Raw genomic sequence first — 17249 nt, forward strand, 5'->3', positions numbered from 1 at the left:
TTCATATTAGCCCGATTAGCGAATTGAAATGAATTTTTATCTAACACACTTTTTACTTGCTTTATTCATCCAAATAGCAAACTCATCACCACTCAACTTCACCAACTCTGCTATGTCCCGTGCAGTATCTTGTTGTCAGTCTAATCTAGATCATGTGTAATTGAATGGAATAGATCCCTTTTGGACAAAGTGGAGTCAGATGCTGCAGTGACCACAGGTGTGAGAGGATCTACAATTGGCATCTGGTGTTATCTCTCTGCTTCCACTCCAAATAAAGTTACCTGTTGTTACCTGAACGTCAAATACTAAGAATGGGCGGCCTATGAAAGAATTAGTACTTTCATTAAGTATACTAAACCGGCTAATTGGGAATAGACAAACTGTAAAAAGCCCTCTGAGAAAGCCCCTCTCTAACCTTTGTTAGTAAGCTTTTCTGTAGCCTGCCTGTTGATGTATTTTCGGTTTGAACAGTGCACAACATGAAGAGACGGAACACTGGCGGCTTGTCACAATGCCCCCCGATGACATCACAATAGCGCTGCTGCCTAGAAAACAAGCTGCGCAGAAGAAGTTGTTCTTTGGGTGGGAGGGTGGGCTAGTGGAAGGAGGGGGCAATCTCTTTTTTTCCCGGGTGGTAGGGGGATGACAGGAGAAGGGAAGCGGGTGGTGAGAAAGGTACAGAGGGCAGGGTTTGGGGGCTGGGAAGGAAAGGGAAAAGATTAGGGTTTGGGGATGATGAAAGGGCTTTCTACGGGTAAGGATGGCAAAGGGTGGCAGTGACGGAAAGTCAGGCAACCTGTCCTGTCCGTCTTTTTGTATCGTGAATTGGAAAGACTGCAAGGGGGAGGGGAGTTGCTTGCGCCCTAAAGGAGGAGTTATTCAGATTCATTGCAGTGGGCGGCGGCTGCAAAACGCACCATTCTTCTTGTTTTTGCTCTGCAAAGCAGCCTTTTCAAGGGTTGGCTTGGGTGACAAAATGTCTTGTGTAGGCGTGGGTTTGTCTCCCTCTCGCTCTCTCTCCCTAAGATGTGTCCGGCATAGGCCAGGGTGCCACTCGAGGCCCAAACCAATTCTGGTTATCGCTTCTCGGCCTTTTGGCTAAGATCAAGTGTAGTATCTGTTCTTATCAGTTTAATATCTGATACGTCCCCTATCTGGGGACCATATATTAAATGGATTTTTAGAACAGGGAGATGGAAAAAGAGCTTGCTCTGTCCACTCCACGCATTGACCTGGTATTGCAGTACCTCCAGGAACGGTGCACCCCTTCTTAACCCAGTTTCCAAAAGCAGAACTCGATTCACCTGATTCATATTAGCCCGATTAGCGAATTGAAATGAATTTTTATCTAACACACTTTTTACTTGCTTTATTCATCCAAATAGCAAACTCATCACCACTCAACTTCACCAACTCTGCTATGTCCCGTGCAGTATCTTGTTGTCAGTCTAATCTAGATCATGTGTAATTGAATGGAATAGATCCCTTTTGGACAAAGTGGAGTCAGATGCTGCAGTGACCACAGGTGTGAGAGGATCTACAATTGGCATCTGGTGTTATCTCTCTGCTTCCACTCCAAATAAAGTTACCTGTTGTTACCTGAACGTCAAATACTAAGAATGGGCGGCCTATGAAAGAATTAGTACTTTCATTAAGTATACTAAACCGGCTAATTGGGAATAGACAAACTGTAAAAAGCCCTCTGAGAAAGCCCCTCTCTAACCTTTGTTAGTAAGCTTTTCTGTAGCCTGCCTGTTGATGTATTTTCGGTTTGAACAGTGCACAACATGAAGAGACGGAACACTGGCGGCTTGTCACAATGCCCCCCGATGACATCACAATAGCGCTGCTGCCTAGAAAACAAGCTGCGCAGAAGAAGTTGTTCTTTGGGTGGGAGGGTGGGCTAGTGGAAGGAGGGGGCAATCTCTTTTTTTCCCGGGTGGTAGGGGGATGACAGGAGAAGGGAAGCGGGTGGTGAGAAAGGTACAGAGGGCAGGGTTTGGGGGCTGGGAAGGAAAGGGAAAAGATTAGGGTTTGGGGATGATGAAAGGGCTTTCTACGGGTAAGGATGGCAAAGGGTGGCAGTGACGGAAAGTCAGGCAACCTGTCCTGTCCGTCTTTTTGTATCGTGAATTGGAAAGACTGCAAGGGGGAGGGGAGTTGCTTGCGCCCTAAAGGAGGAGTTATTCAGATTCATTGCAGTGGGCGGCGGCTGCAAAACGCACCATTCTTCTTGTTTTTGCTCTGCAAAGCAGCCTTTTCAAGGGTTGGCTTGGGTGACAAAATGTCTTGTGTAGGCGTGGGTTTGTCTCCCTCTCGCTCTCTCTCCCTAAGATGTGTCCGGCATAGGCCAGGGTGCCACTCGAGGCCCAAACCAATTCTGGTTATCGCTTCTCGGCCTTTTGGCTAAGATCAAGTGTAGTATCTGTTCTTATCAGTTTAATATCTGATACGTCCCCTATCTGGGGACCATATATTAAATGGATTTTTAGAACAGGGAGATGGAAAAAGAGCTTGCTCTGTCCACTCCACGCATTGACCTGGTATTGCAGTACCTCCAGGAACGGTGCACCCCTTCTTAACCCAGTTTCCAAAAGCAGAACTCGATTCACCTGATTCATATTAGCCCGATTAGCGAATTGAAATGAATTTTTATCTAACACACTTTTTACTTGCTTTATTCATCCAAATAGCAAACTCATCACCACTCAACTTCACCAACTCTGCTATGTCCCGTGCAGTATCTTGTTGTCAGTCTAATCTAGATCATGTGTAATTGAATGGAATAGATCCCTTTTGGACAAAGTGGAGTCAGATGCTGCAGTGACCACAGGTGTGAGAGGATCTACAATTGGCATCTGGTGTTATCTCTCTGCTTCCACTCCAAATAAAGTTACCTGTTGTTACCTGAACGTCAAATACTAAGAATGGGCGGCCTATGAAAGAATTAGTACTTTCATTAAGTATACTAAACCGGCTAATTGGGAATAGACAAACTGTAAAAAGCCCTCTGAGAAAGCCCCTCTCTAACCTTTGTTAGTAAGCTTTTCTGTAGCCTGCCTGTTGATGTATTTTCGGTTTGAACAGTGCACAACATGAAGAGACGGAACACTGGCGGCTTGTCACAATGCCCCCCGATGACATCACAATAGCGCTGCTGCCTAGAAAACAAGCTGCGCAGAAGAAGTTGTTCTTTGGGTGGGAGGGTGGGCTAGTGGAAGGAGGGGGCAATCTCTTTTTTTCCCGGGTGGTAGGGGGATGACAGGAGAAGGGAAGCGGGTGGTGAGAAAGGTACAGAGGGCAGGGTTTGGGGGCTGGGAAGGAAAGGGAAAAGATTAGGGTTTGGGGATGATGAAAGGGCTTTCTACGGGTAAGGATGGCAAAGGGTGGCAGTGACGGAAAGTCAGGCAACCTGTCCTGTCCGTCTTTTTGTATCGTGAATTGGAAAGACTGCAAGGGGGAGGGGAGTTGCTTGCGCCCTAAAGGAGGAGTTATTCAGATTCATTGCAGTGGGCGGCGGCTGCAAAACGCACCATTCTTCTTGTTTTTGCTCTGCAAAGCAGCCTTTTCAAGGGTTGGCTTGGGTGACAAAATGTCTTGTGTAGGCGTGGGTTTGTCTCCCTCTCGCTCTCTCTCCCTAAGATGTGTCCGGCATAGGCCAGGGTGCCACTCGAGGCCCAAACCAATTCTGGTTATCGCTTCTCGGCCTTTTGGCTAAGATCAAGTGTAGTCCCTTCATTGGGTTTGCCTTGGTCTTGGCTGGGAGGGGCCCGGGCTTGCACAACCGCTGGCCTCGGGGATTGTTGCGCCTTTTGGTGCTTGCGTCCCCTTGTGGCTGGTGGTTCCTGGGCTCGGGAGGCGATCACCCAGGCACTGCGCTTTTGTGTGGTGGCCTGCTGGCCTTCGGGGCTACCTTGATTCTGAAAATTGCGGATGAAATCTCATCTGTTCTTATCAGTTTAATATCTGATACGTCCCCTATCTGGGGACCATATATTAAATGGATTTTTAGAACAGGGAGATGGAAAAAGAGCTTGCTCTGTCCACTCCACGCATTGACCTGGTATTGCAGTACCTCCAGGAACGGTGCACCCCTTCTTAACCCAGTTTCCAAAAGCAGAACTCGATTCACCTGATTCATATTAGCCCGATTAGCGAATTGAAATGAATTTTTATCTAACACACTTTTTACTTGCTTTATTCATCCAAATAGCAAACTCATCACCACTCAACTTCACCAACTCTGCTATGTCCCGTGCAGTATCTTGTTGTCAGTCTAATCTAGATCATGTGTAATTGAATGGAATAGATCCCTTTTGGACAAAGTGGAGTCAGATGCTGCAGTGACCACAGGTGTGAGAGGATCTACAATTGGCATCTGGTGTTATCTCTCTGCTTCCACTCCAAATAAAGTTACCTGTTGTTACCTGAACGTCAAATACTAAGAATGGGCGGCCTATGAAAGAATTAGTACTTTCATTAAGTATACTAAACCGGCTAATTGGGAATAGACAAACTGTAAAAAGCCCTCTGAGAAAGCCCCTCTCTAACCTTTGTTAGTAAGCTTTTCTGTAGCCTGCCTGTTGATGTATTTTCGGTTTGAACAGTGCACAACATGAAGAGACGGAACACTGGCGGCTTGTCACAATGCCCCCCGATGACATCACAATAGCGCTGCTGCCTAGAAAACAAGCTGCGCAGAAGAAGTTGTTCTTTGGGTGGGAGGGTGGGCTAGTGGAAGGAGGGGGCAATCTCTTTTTTTCCCGGGTGGTAGGGGGATGACAGGAGAAGGGAAGCGGGTGGTGAGAAAGGTACAGAGGGCAGGGTTTGGGGGCTGGGAAGGAAAGGGAAAAGATTAGGGTTTGGGGATGATGAAAGGGCTTTCTACGGGTAAGGATGGCAAAGGGTGGCAGTGACGGAAAGTCAGGCAACCTGTCCTGTCCGTCTTTTTGTATCGTGAATTGGAAAGACTGCAAGGGGGAGGGGAGTTGCTTGCGCCCTAAAGGAGGAGTTATTCAGATTCATTGCAGTGGGCGGCGGCTGCAAAACGCACCATTCTTCTTGTTTTTGCTCTGCAAAGCAGCCTTTTCAAGGGTTGGCTTGGGTGACAAAATGTCTTGTGTAGGCGTGGGTTTGTCTCCCTCTCGCTCTCTCTCCCTAAGATGTGTCCGGCATAGGCCAGGGTGCCACTCGAGGCCCAAACCAATTCTGGTTATCGCTTCTCGGCCTTTTGGCTAAGATCAAGTGTAGTATCTGTTCTTATCAGTTTAATATCTGATACGTCCCCTATCTGGGGACCATATATTAAATGGATTTTTAGAACAGGGAGATGGAAAAAGAGCTTGCTCTGTCCACTCCACGCATTGACCTGGTATTGCAGTACCTCCAGGAACGGTGCACCCCTTCTTAACCCAGTTTCCAAAAGCAGAACTCGATTCACCTGATTCATATTAGCCCGATTAGCGAATTGAAATGAATTTTTATCTAACACACTTTTTACTTGCTTTATTCATCCAAATAGCAAACTCATCACCACTCAACTTCACCAACTCTGCTATGTCCCGTGCAGTATCTTGTTGTCAGTCTAATCTAGATCATGTGTAATTGAATGGAATAGATCCCTTTTGGACAAAGTGGAGTCAGATGCTGCAGTGACCACAGGTGTGAGAGGATCTACAATTGGCATCTGGTGTTATCTCTCTGCTTCCACTCCAAATAAAGTTACCTGTTGTTACCTGAACGTCAAATACTAAGAATGGGCGGCCTATGAAAGAATTAGTACTTTCATTAAGTATACTAAACCGGCTAATTGGGAATAGACAAACTGTAAAAAGCCCTCTGAGAAAGCCCCTCTCTAACCTTTGTTAGTAAGCTTTTCTGTAGCCTGCCTGTTGATGTATTTTCGGTTTGAACAGTGCACAACATGAAGAGACGGAACACTGGCGGCTTGTCACAATGCCCCCCGATGACATCACAATAGCGCTGCTGCCTAGAAAACAAGCTGCGCAGAAGAAGTTGTTCTTTGGGTGGGAGGGTGGGCTAGTGGAAGGAGGGGGCAATCTCTTTTTTTCCCGGGTGGTAGGGGGATGACAGGAGAAGGGAAGCGGGTGGTGAGAAAGGTACAGAGGGCAGGGTTTGGGGGCTGGGAAGGAAAGGGAAAAGATTAGGGTTTGGGGATGATGAAAGGGCTTTCTACGGGTAAGGATGGCAAAGGGTGGCAGTGACGGAAAGTCAGGCAACCTGTCCTGTCCGTCTTTTTGTATCGTGAATTGGAAAGACTGCAAGGGGGAGGGGAGTTGCTTGCGCCCTAAAGGAGGAGTTATTCAGATTCATTGCAGTGGGCGGCGGCTGCAAAACACACCATTCTTCTTGTTTTTGCTCTGCAAAGCAGCCTTTTCAAGGGTTGGCTTGGGTGACAAAATGTCTTGTGTAGGCGTGGGTTTGTCTCCCTCTCGCTCTCTCTCCCTAAGATGTGTCCGGCATAGGCCAGGGTGCCACTCGAGGCCCAAACCAATTCTGGTTATCGCTTCTCGGCCTTTTGGCTAAGATCAAGTGTAGTATCTGTTCTTATCAGAACAAACTGAGCTAGCTACACTTGACGAGATACGATCAGGGAGACGAGCTCCGAAGCCCAGCCGAGACCGGAAGAGGGAGATCGGACGGAAGAAGAGCTTGGCAGAAAGAAGCAAGAAGACGAAGCCTCGGAGAAGACTTGGGGAGACCAGAGGAACTTCGAGGAGGAACACAGCGGGAGAAGACACCCGGAGAAGAATCCAAGATCCAGCTCCGGGAACTCAAGCAGGAACCAGCCATGGCAAGCAAGCCAGAGAAGGCAGCCAAGAAGGCTCAGGACCCAGGGACCTCCAGGAAGGCTCATCCAGAGGCTTCTTCGGCCCAAGAGGCCCCTACCTCCGACGCCAGCCAGCCGGAGGGAGCCCGGACGCTGCCTGAAAAGGCTCCAACCCTGGAGCCTTGGATGCGGCAGACGGTCGCCCTGAAGCTAAAGGCGGTGGATGGTAGGTTGCCGGACATGTCCAGCGACGTGTTCTGCAAGAAGATGATTCTGGATCAGGGCTTCTCCAGGGCGGAAACCCTGAGTGTCCAGACCTTCATGACTGGCATTTTTCTGGTAACCTTTGCCACGGTGAATGCCTGCAGGAGATACTGGGAGGCGATGAACGCAGCGATGCCGGACTCCCCTTTTCATTCTTTTTTAGGATCCTGTCCTATACAGAGGGATGAAAAGAGGATCACGGTCTCCATGCGGAACCCGCACACCCCAGGAAGAGACATCTCCACGTTCCTGGGACGTCTCTGCACAGTGGTGAGGGAGCCATCCCACATCCTTAACGGCAACGGATTCTGGACGGGTAAGTGGTCAGTAACCGTTCGACTCTACAGGGAACCAGCATCCGAGGATGGTCTCCAGCACCTGCCCCCGACATTCTCTCTGGGAAACTCCTTTGGTCTCATCTACTACCCGGACATGCCACACAACTGCAGGAAATGTGGCGGGAAAGGGCATTCGATGAAGACCTGCAAGGAGGACGCCTGCAGGGTTTGCCGGGTGACGGGACACAGCTCCAAGGACTGCCCAAAGAAGAAGACTTGCAACCTATGTGGACAGGTGGACCACCTTTACAAGGACTGCCCACAGCGGGAGAAATCCTGGGCAAGGGTTGCCGCGGCGACCCAGTATCGGGTAGTCACAGCTTCGTCGACCAAGGCAGCTACGACCAAGGCCACAGAGGCCAAGGACAAGGCGGCCAAGAACCCGGCGACCGTGGCTCCAGCCGATGCCCCAGCAGCCACGGAGTCCAGGAAAAAGAAGGGTAAGAAAACTGTTGCCCCCTCCCTGGTCCCCCCCCCTGTCACCCCTGTCCAAACCCCTCCCCCCCCGGCCAACCCTACTGAGGATTCCACTACCTCCACCTCATTTCCCTACTCCTCAGTTGGTCTCCTCACCCCCCCCCCAAAGCCCACTCTCCCTCCCCAGACCATGAGAGCAGAGGGCCTCAGCACTCTTGCACTTTTCACCGAGGAGGATTTTCCAGCTCTTGTCTCCTCAGGTACAGGCCAAAGGAAAAGGAAGGTGGAAGATAGTCCTGTCGCAGAACCTTCCAAGCTGTTCATTGTGGACCTCAATCCACCCCAGGAAGAGGAGGATGGCCTCCTCCCAGAACCGGACGTGTTGGAGCAGATGGTGGAGTCCCTTGTGGCCGAAGAAGAAATGGAGGAGTCGGAAGCCACTGAGGCACCATCCCTGCTCGATCAGCTAGAAGAAGAGGGTCTGCTGGAGATACCCTTACCAGCAGGTGCCAAAGAGGAAGAACCGCCCGACCGGAGTGGTAACTAAGGCACACCGCCTGCTCTAACTTTCTCTTTCCTCCAATGACTGCTAACATTAACATCTTTTCCATTAATGTTAGGAGCATCAGAGACAAGTTCCGACGTCAGACAATTTTTGCGTTCCTTAACACTCAGTCTAGTGATGTATTTTTCCTGCAGGAATGCTCCCTTCCCTCCTCTAGGTCCTTCAACCATCTGGCCAGGGAGTGGACCCATGGCCCATCCTACTGGTCTGGCGGGGGCGACTGTAGGTCCGCGGGGGTCGCCGTGCTGATCAGGGGAAGCGCCTTCACATTGGACTCTGTTCAGGAAATCGTCTGCGGCAGGTTACTGCTCGTGGATGGCACCTGGGCGGGAGAACCTGTCAGGTTCATCAATGTGTATGCTTCTCCTGTGAAGAGCGATCGACTGGAGCTCCTCCAAGCCCTGCGCCCTCAGCTCGCTACCGCCAGGACGGTAGTGATGGCCGGGGATTTCAACTGCCCGATTGAGGAGGATGGACGCAGTTCTGGAACGGCTGCCAAGTTGGACGTCACATCCAAACTGCTCATTGAGATGGTGACCGAAGCCTCTCTTGTGGACGTTGTTGGCTCCATCGGACACGGATCTGTGAACTATTCATGGTGCCGATCCGATGGCTCGCTGCGTTCCAGGATTGACTTTGTGTTTACCTCTCGGGCGGTTGGGCGGAGTGGGCACTCGATGGTCCCCTGCTTCTTCTCTGACCACAGAGCCATTCACTTTCAAGGTGTGCTGGGCCATGGCTTCCCCATTGGCCCGGGCTCCTGGAAGCTGAACTGCTCTCTGCTGGAAAAGGGTGAGATTCTGGAGGAGCTTAGAGCTGCCTACTCCACGTGGCGGGCCTACAAGGCGGGCTTCCAGTCTGTTTCTGACTGGTGGGAATACGTTAAACTCGAGTTCCGTTTCTTCTTTCAGGCAAAGAGTCAACAACAGGCGTGTCTGAAGAGGAGGGACTTCAGGAGACTCCAGCGTGAGCTGCGTTCCCTGCAGGACCTTCTTCGATGCGGCTGGGACGTGAGAGAGGAGCTGGAGGAGACTAAGAGGAGCCTGAAAAGGCACTTCGAGGAGGAGTCCGAGCGAATTGTCTTCCGTTCCAAAGTGGAGAACCTGGAGAAGGGTGAGAAATGTAACTCGTTCTTTTTCAGGAAACTCCACGCCGGTCACACGCCCATGAATGAACTACGAGACGAGAGTGGAAGCATGCGACGCGGGAAAGAGAATGTGATGAAGGTCGTCAGCGACTTCTACAGCGAACTCTACGCCCGCAAGACTACTGACCCCGAGGCCGCCGATAAGTTCCTGTCAGGTATCACTAACCATCTTGACCCTGCAGACGCGGCGGCCATGGACGTTCCTCTGACGGTGGACGAGCTGCTCTCGGCCGCCAAATCCTTTAGTTCTGGCAGGACACCGGGCAGTGACGGCCTCCCAGCAGAGCTCTATGTAGCGCTGGGAGACCTAATCTGTCCGGACCTGTTAGGGCTGTATGAGGAGATGGTGGTGGAGGGCAGAATGCCTCCATCTCTGAGGGAAGGAATGGTCACGATCCTGTACAAGCGGAAAGGAGAGAGGTGCGACCTGAAGAATTGGCGTCCCATCACCCTTCTGAATGTCGACTACAAGATCCTGGCCAAGACGATGGCAACGAGACTGAAGACGGTTATCGGACGGATCATCCACCCGGATCAGACCTGCGGCATCCCCGGACGTCGCATCGCAGACAGCCTGGCTCTCATGCGGGACACGGTCGAGTACATCAAAGCCCGCCGGGTGCACGCAGCCCTGATCTCGTTGGATCAGGAAAAGGCCTTCGACCGTGTTTCCCATGAGTTCCTGGGCAAAGCTCTGCACAGGTTAGGTTTGGGTAACATGTTTTGTTTGTATGTCCAACTAATGTATTTTGATATTCACAGCTCGGTGTTGGTAAACGGCTGGAAGACTGACCCCTTCCCGGTCCTCTCAGGGGTCAGACAAGGCTGTCCTCTGTCACCTCTTCTTTTTGTTTGTGTTATAGAACTCTTTGCAGAGGCTATCCGGCGGAATGGAGAGATCAGAGGGATCACCGCACCAGGACCAGAACGCTTCGAGGTCAAGTGCTCGCTCTACATGGACGACGTGACCGTCTTCTGCGCGGACCGGCGCTCAGTCGACACCCTCGTCCAGACCTGTGAGACCTTCGGACGGGCTTCGGGAGCCAAAGTCAACTGCGGGAAGTCGGAAGCCATGCTCTTCGGGGACTGGCAGCCGGCCTCTTCCGCCCCCTTCCCTTTCAGCATCCAGCCGGATTTCATCAAGGTTCTTGGAGTCTGGTTCGGGAAGGAAGGAGCAGCCCTCAAGTCCTGGGAGGAACGCTTGACCAAGATCACCCAACGGATCGGTCTGTGGAGCCTCAGACGCCTCACCTGTGAGGGCAAAGCACTGGTCCTGCGTAACGAGGTACTGCCCGTGCTGCAGTACACGGCCCAGGCCTGGCCCCCCCTTGCCACCGTGTGCAGGGCCATTACCAGGACGGTGTTTCGTTTTGTCTGGGGATCCAAGATGGACAGAGTAAAGCGGAGCATCATGTACAAGGATCCTCGCAAGGGTGGGAAGGGCGTACCCGATATCCCCACCCTCCTGCGATCCTCCTTCGTATGTGACTGCGTTCGCCGAACTCTGCGAGTCAAGAGAGGTTCCGCGGGTGGGTCCATGTCTCGCTTCTTCCTGCTCCCCCTTTGGAGACGGTTAGGCTGGGACAAGTGGGACAGCTCCTTCCCCTACAACTGGACGGCGCCATGGTTCTACGGAGACGTGGTTCGGTTTGTGAGGGAACACCAACTGGAGGGACTCAAGCCTGATTTGTGGAAGCCAAAGACTATCCACAAACTCATCAGAGCCAAGGACGAAATGGAGAACATTCCAGGACTTCATCACGACACACTGGAGACTGTTTGGACAAACGTGTCATCGGCTGGATTGACCAACGGGCACAAGGACTTGTCATGGATGGCGATACAGGGCGGACTGCCCGTCCGGTCATTCATGCATGCCCGGAACCTGTGCAAAACCCGGTACTGCCCAAGGTGCCCCTTCGTGGAGGAAACATCGCTGCACGCCTTTTGGGACTGCCGTTTCGCACAGCGCCTGTTGGTTGCCCTGGAGGATGACCTGAGGAACTCCGTCCCCAGAGGGAGCCTATCGTACCATTCCGTACTTTATGGACTCTTCCCTGGGACTCACACCGTTGGAGCCATCCAGGAGGCTTGGCGCCTTATGAACTGCTTTAAGGACGCTATTTGGGTCGCCAGGAACCGGCTCATCTTGAAGGGGGAGAGGATGTCTATCCAGGATTGCCGCAGGCTGATCCACAGCCTGCTCAGAGACTATTCCATCATGGACAGTCCGGACGACAGCGCCGAGGAGGAGGTTTAGACCTCTTCCATGCCCCCTCCCTCCTTTTCCCGTTATGTGCGTCTTTCAATAAAGCTTCGGGCCTGTGATTTCCCCACCCTATCCCCCTTTTCCCCTACCCCCATCCCCCAATCGCCGGTTCGTCGTTATTTATTGTCTAACTTTTTCTTTCAGCTTGAGTGTTATGGATAAGCATAGGAGCGTGATGTATAGTTTAGTGTGTCGTACTCTATGGCTATGTAAGAAGGATTGTATATTTCTGTGTGTACGGGGCTGCGGCACTGTACACGGTTTGTTACCTATTTGTGAGTAGTGCAGGATAATAAAGATGCTGTTAAATCAAAAAAAAATCTGTTCTTATCAGTTTAATATCTGATACGTCCCCTATCTGGGGACCATATATTAAATGGATTTTTAGAACAGGGAGATGGAAAAAGAGCTTGCTCTGTCCACTCCACGCATTGACCTGGTATTGTAGTACCTCCAGGAACGGTGCACCCCTTCTTAACCCAGTTTCCAAAAGCAGAACTCGATTCACCTGATTCATATTAGCCCGATTAGCGAATTGAAATGAATTTTTATCTAACACACTTTTTACTTGCTTTATTCATCCAAATAGCAAACTCATCACCACTCAACTTCACCAACTCTGCTATGTCCCGTGCAGTATCTTGTTGTCAGTCTAATCTAGATCATGTGTAATTGAATGGAATAGATCCCTTTTGGACAAAGTGGAGTCAGATGCTGCAGTGACCACAGGTGTGAGAGGATCTACAATTGGCATCTGGTGTTATCTCTCTGCTTCCACTCCAAATAAAGTTACCTGTTGTTACCTGAACGTCAAATACTAAGAATGGGCGGCCTATGAAAGAATTAGTACTTTCATTAAGTATACTAAACCGGCTAATTGGGAATAGACAAACTGTAAAAAGCCCTCTGAGAAAGCCCCTCTCTAACCTTTGTTAGTAAGCTTTTCTGTAGCCTGCCTGTTGATGTATTTTCGGTTTGAACAGTGCACAACATGAAGAGACGGAACACTGGCGGCTTGTCACAATGCCCCCCGATGACATCACAATAGCGCTGCTGCCTAGAAAACAAGCTGCGCAGAAGAAGTTGTTCTTTGGGTGGGAGGGTGGGCTAGTGGAAGGAGGGGGCAATCTCTTTTTTTCCCGGGTGGTAGGGGGATGACAGGAGAAGGGAAGCGGGTGGTGAGAAAGGTACAGAGGGCAGGGTTTGGGGGCTGGGAAGGAAAGGGAAAAGATTAGGGTTTGGGGATGATGAAAGGGCTTTCTACGGGTAAGGATGGCAAAGGGTGGCAGTGACGGAAAGTCAGGCAACCTGTCCTGTCCGTCTTTTTGTATCGTGAATTGGAAAGACTGCAAGGGGGAGGGGAGTTGCTTGCGCCCTAAAGGAGGAGTTATTCAGATTCATTGCAGTGGGCGGCGGCTGCAAAACGCACCATTCTTCTTGTTTTTGCTCTGCAAAGCAGCCTTTTCAAGGGTTGGCTTGGGTGACAAAATGTCTTGTGTAGGCGTGGGTTTGTCTCCCTCTCGCTCTCTCTCCCTAAGATGTGTCCGGCATAGGCCAGGGTGCCACTCGAGGCCCAAACCAATTCTGGTTATCGCTTCTCGGCCTTTTGGCTAAGATCAAGTGTAGTATCTGTTCTTATCAGTTTAATATCTGATACGTCCCCTATCTGGGGACCATATATTAAATGGATTTTTAGAACAGGGAGATGGAAAAAGAGCTTGCTCTGTCCACTCCACGCATTGACCTGGTATTGCAGTACCTCCAGGAACGGTGCACCCCTTCTTAACCCAGTTTCCAAAAGCAGAACTCGATTCACCTGATTCATATTAGCCCGATTAGCGAATTGAAATGAATTTTTATCTAACACACTTTTTACTTGCTTTATTCATCCAAATAGCAAACTCATCACCACTCAACTTCACCAACTCTGCTATGTCCCGTGCAGTATCTTGTTGTCAGTCTAATCTAGATCATGTGTAATTGAATGGAATAGATCCCTTTTGGACAAAGTGGAGTCAGATGCTGCAGTGACCACAGGTGTGAGAGGATCTACAATTGGCATCTGGTGTTATCTCTCTGCTTCCACTCCAAATAAAGTTACCTGTTGTTACCTGAACGTCAAATACTAAGAATGGGCGGCCTATGAAAGAATTAGTACTTTCATTAAGTATACTAAACCGGCTAATTGGGAATAGACAAACTGTAAAAAGCCCTCTGAGAAAGCCCCTCTCTAACCTTTGTTAGTAAGCTTTTCTGTAGCCTGCCTGTTGATGTATTTTCGGTTTGAACAGTGCACAACATGAAGAGACGGAACACTGGCGGCTTGTCACAATGCCCCCCGATGACATCACAATAGCGCTGCTGCCTAGAAAACAAGCTGCGCAGAAGAAGTTGTTCTTTGGGTGGGAGGGTGGGCTAGTGGAAGGAGGGGGCAATCTCTTTTTTTCCCGGGTGGTAGGGGGATGACAGGAGAAGGGAAGCGGGTGGTGAGAAAGGTACAGAGGGCAGGGTTTGGGGGCTGGGAAGGAAAGGGAAAAGATTAGGGTTTGGGGATGATGAAAGGGCTTTCTACGGGTAAGGATGGCAAAGGGTGGCAGTGACGGAAAGTCAGGCAACCTGTCCTGTCCGTCTTTTTGTATCGTGAATTGGAAAGACTGCAAGGGGGAGGGGAGTTGCTTGCGCCCTAAAGGAGGAGTTATTCAGATTCATTGCAGTGGGCGGCGGCTGCAAAACGCACCATTCTTCTTGTTTTTGCTCTGCAAAGCAGCCTTTTCAAGGGTTGGCTTGGGTGACAAAATGTCTTGTGTAGGCGTGGGTTTGTCTCCCTCTCGCTCTCTCTCCCTAAGATGTGTCCGGCATAGGCCAGGGTGCCACTCGAGGCCCAAACCAATTCTGGTTATCGCTTCTCGGCCTTTTGGCTAAGATCAAGTGTAGTATCTGTTCTTATCAGTTTAATATCTGATACGTCCCCTATCTGGGGACCATATATTAAATGGATTTTTAGAACAGGGAGATGGAAAAAGAGCTTGCTCTGTCCACTCCACGCATTGACCTGGTATTGCAGTACCTCCAGGAACGGTGCACCCCTTCTTAACCCAGTTTCCAAAAGCAGAACTCGATTCACCTGATTCATATTAGCCCGATTAGCGAATTGAAATGAATTTTTATCTAACACACTTTTTACTTGCTTTATTCATCCAAATAGCAAACTCATCACCACTCAACTTCACCAACTCTGCTATGTCCCGTGCAGTATCTTGTTGTCAGTCTAATCTAGATCATGTGTAATTGAATGGAATAGATCCCTTTTGGACAAAGTGGAGTCAGATGCTGCAGTGACCACAGGTGTGAGAGGATCTACAATTGGCATCTGGTGTTATCTCTCTGCTTCCACTCCAAATAAAGTTACCTGTTGTTACCTGAACGTCAAATACTAAGAATGGGCGGCCTATGAAAGAATTAGTACTTTCATTAAGTATACTAAACCGGCTAATTGGGAATAGACAAACTGTAAAAAGCCCTCTGAGAAAGCCCCTCTCTAACCTTTGTTAGTAAGCTTTTCTGTAGCCTGCCTGTTGATGTATTTTCGGTTTGAACAGTGCACAACATGAAGAGACGGAACACTGGCGGCTTGTCACAATGCCCCCCGATGACATCACAATAGCGCTGCTGCCTAGAAAACAAGCTGCGCAGAAGAAGTTGTTCTTTGGGTGGGAGGGTGGGCTAGTGGAAGGAGGGGGCAATCTCTTTTTTTCCCGGGTGGTAGGGGGATGACAGGAGAAGGGAAGCGGGTGGTGAGAAAGGTACAGAGGGCAGGGTTTGGGGGCTGGGAAGGAAAGGGAAAAGATTAGGGTTTGGGGATGATGAAAGGGCTTTCTACGGGTAAGGATGGCAAAGGGTGGCAGTGACGGAAAGTCAGGCAACCTGTCCTGTCCGTCTTTTTGTATCGTGAATTGGAAAGACTGCAAGGGGGAGGGGAGTTGCTTGCGCCCTAAAGGAGGAGTTATTCAGATTCATTGCAGTGGGCGGCGGCTGCAAAACGCACCATTCTTCTTGTTTTTGCTCTGCAAAGCAGCCTTTTCAAGGGTTGGCTTGGGTGACAAAATGTCTTGTGTAGGCGTGGGTTTGTCTCCCTCTCGCTCTCTCTCCCTAAGATGTGTCCGGCATAGGCCAGGGTGCCACTCGAGGCCCAAACCAATTCTGGTTATCGCTTCTCGGCCTTTTGGCTAAGATCAAGTGTAGTATCTGTTCTTATCAGTTTAATATCTGATACGTCCCCTATCTGGGGACCATATATTAAATGGATTTTTAGAACAGGGAGATGGAAAAAGAGCTTGCTCTGTCCACTCCACGCATTGACCTGGTATTGCAGTACCTCCAGGAACGGTGCACCCCTTCTTAACCCAGTTTCCAAAAGCAGAACTCGATTCACCTGATTCATATTAGCCCGATTAGCGAATTGAAATGAATTTTTATCTAACACACTTTTTACTTGCTTTATTCATCCAAATAGCAAACTCATCACCACTCAACTTCACCAACTCTGCTATGTCCCGTGCAGTATCTTGTTGTCAGTCTAATCTAGATCATGTGTAATTGAATGGAATAGATCCCTTTTGGACAAAGTGGAGTCAGATGCTGCAGTGACCACAGGTGTGAGAGGATCTACAATTGGCATCTGGTGTTATCTCTCTGCTTCCACTCCAAATAAAGTTACCTGTTGTTACCTGAACGTCAAATACTAAGAATGGGCGGCCTATGAAAGAATTAGTACTTTCATTAAGTATACTAAACCGGCTAATTGGGAATAGACAAACTGTAAAAAGCCCTCTGAGAAAGCCCCTCTCTAACCTTTGTTAGTAAGCTTTTCTGTAGCCTGCCTGTTGATGTATTTTCGGTTTGAACAGTGCACAACATGAAGAGACGGAACACTGGCGGCTTGTCACAATGCCCCCCGATGACATCACAATAGCGCTGCTGCCTAGAAAACAAGCTGCGCAGAAGAAGTTGTTCTTTGGGTGGGAGGGTGGGCTAGTGGAAGGAGGGGGCAATCTCTTTTTTTCCCGGGTGGTAGGGGGATGACAGGAGAAGGGAAGCGGGTGGTGAGAAAGGTACAGAGGGCAGGGTTTGGGGGCTGGGAAGGAAAGGGAAAAGATTAGGGTTTGGGGATGATGAAAGGGCTTTCTACGGGTAAGGATGGCAAAGGGTGGCAGTGACGGAAAGTCAGGCAACCTGTCCTGTCCGTCTTTTTGTATCGTGAATTGGAAAGACTGCAAGGGGGAGGGGAGTTGCTTGCGCCCTAAAGGAGGAGTTATTCAGATTCATTGCAGTGGGCGGCGGCTGCAAAACGCACCATTCTTCTTGTTTTTGCTCTGCAAAGCAGCCTTTTCAAGGGTTGGCTTGGGTGACAAAATGTCTTGTGTAGGCGTGGGTTTGTCTCCCTCTCGCTCTCTCTCCCT

General features: G+C 49.9%; 7 non-coding genes and 2 pseudogenes across 7 annotated transcripts; all 9 read left to right on the forward strand.

Moving 5' to 3' along the window:
• Positions 1–1078: 1078 nt before the first annotated feature.
• LOC142286735 (U2 spliceosomal RNA) lies at positions 1079–1269 on the forward strand. The gene has a single exon (XR_012747809.1). It is a non-coding gene; the product is annotated as a U2 spliceosomal RNA (small nuclear RNA).
• A 1117-nt stretch (positions 1270–2386) lies between these two features.
• LOC142286736 (U2 spliceosomal RNA) lies at positions 2387–2577 on the forward strand. Its single transcript, XR_012747810.1, has one exon. It is a non-coding gene; the product is annotated as a U2 spliceosomal RNA (small nuclear RNA).
• Positions 2578–3913: 1336 nt separating this feature from the next.
• Positions 3914–4097, forward strand: LOC142286690 (U2 spliceosomal RNA). The gene has a single exon (XR_012747771.1). It is a non-coding gene; the product is annotated as a U2 spliceosomal RNA (small nuclear RNA).
• A 1117-nt stretch (positions 4098–5214) lies between these two features.
• On the forward strand, positions 5215–5405 carry LOC142286737 (U2 spliceosomal RNA). Its single transcript, XR_012747811.1, has one exon. It is a non-coding gene; the product is annotated as a U2 spliceosomal RNA (small nuclear RNA).
• Positions 5406–6522: 1117 nt separating this feature from the next.
• LOC142286694 (U2 spliceosomal RNA) lies at positions 6523–6612 on the forward strand (annotated as a pseudogene).
• A 5443-nt stretch (positions 6613–12055) lies between these two features.
• On the forward strand, positions 12056–12263 carry LOC142286685 (U2 spliceosomal RNA; annotated as a pseudogene).
• Positions 12264–13380: 1117 nt separating this feature from the next.
• LOC142286738 (U2 spliceosomal RNA) lies at positions 13381–13571 on the forward strand. Its single transcript, XR_012747812.1, has one exon. It is a non-coding gene; the product is annotated as a U2 spliceosomal RNA (small nuclear RNA).
• A 1117-nt stretch (positions 13572–14688) lies between these two features.
• Positions 14689–14879, forward strand: LOC142286739 (U2 spliceosomal RNA). Its single transcript, XR_012747813.1, has one exon. It is a non-coding gene; the product is annotated as a U2 spliceosomal RNA (small nuclear RNA).
• Positions 14880–15996: 1117 nt separating this feature from the next.
• LOC142286741 (U2 spliceosomal RNA) lies at positions 15997–16187 on the forward strand. The gene has a single exon (XR_012747815.1). It is a non-coding gene; the product is annotated as a U2 spliceosomal RNA (small nuclear RNA).
• Positions 16188–17249: the final 1062 nt, after the last annotated feature.

The sequence above is a fragment of the Anomaloglossus baeobatrachus genome, unplaced genomic scaffold (assembly GCF_048569485.1).
Source record: "Anomaloglossus baeobatrachus isolate aAnoBae1 unplaced genomic scaffold, aAnoBae1.hap1 Scaffold_694, whole genome shotgun sequence".
Classification (NCBI taxonomy): domain Eukaryota; kingdom Metazoa; phylum Chordata; class Amphibia; order Anura; family Aromobatidae; genus Anomaloglossus; species Anomaloglossus baeobatrachus.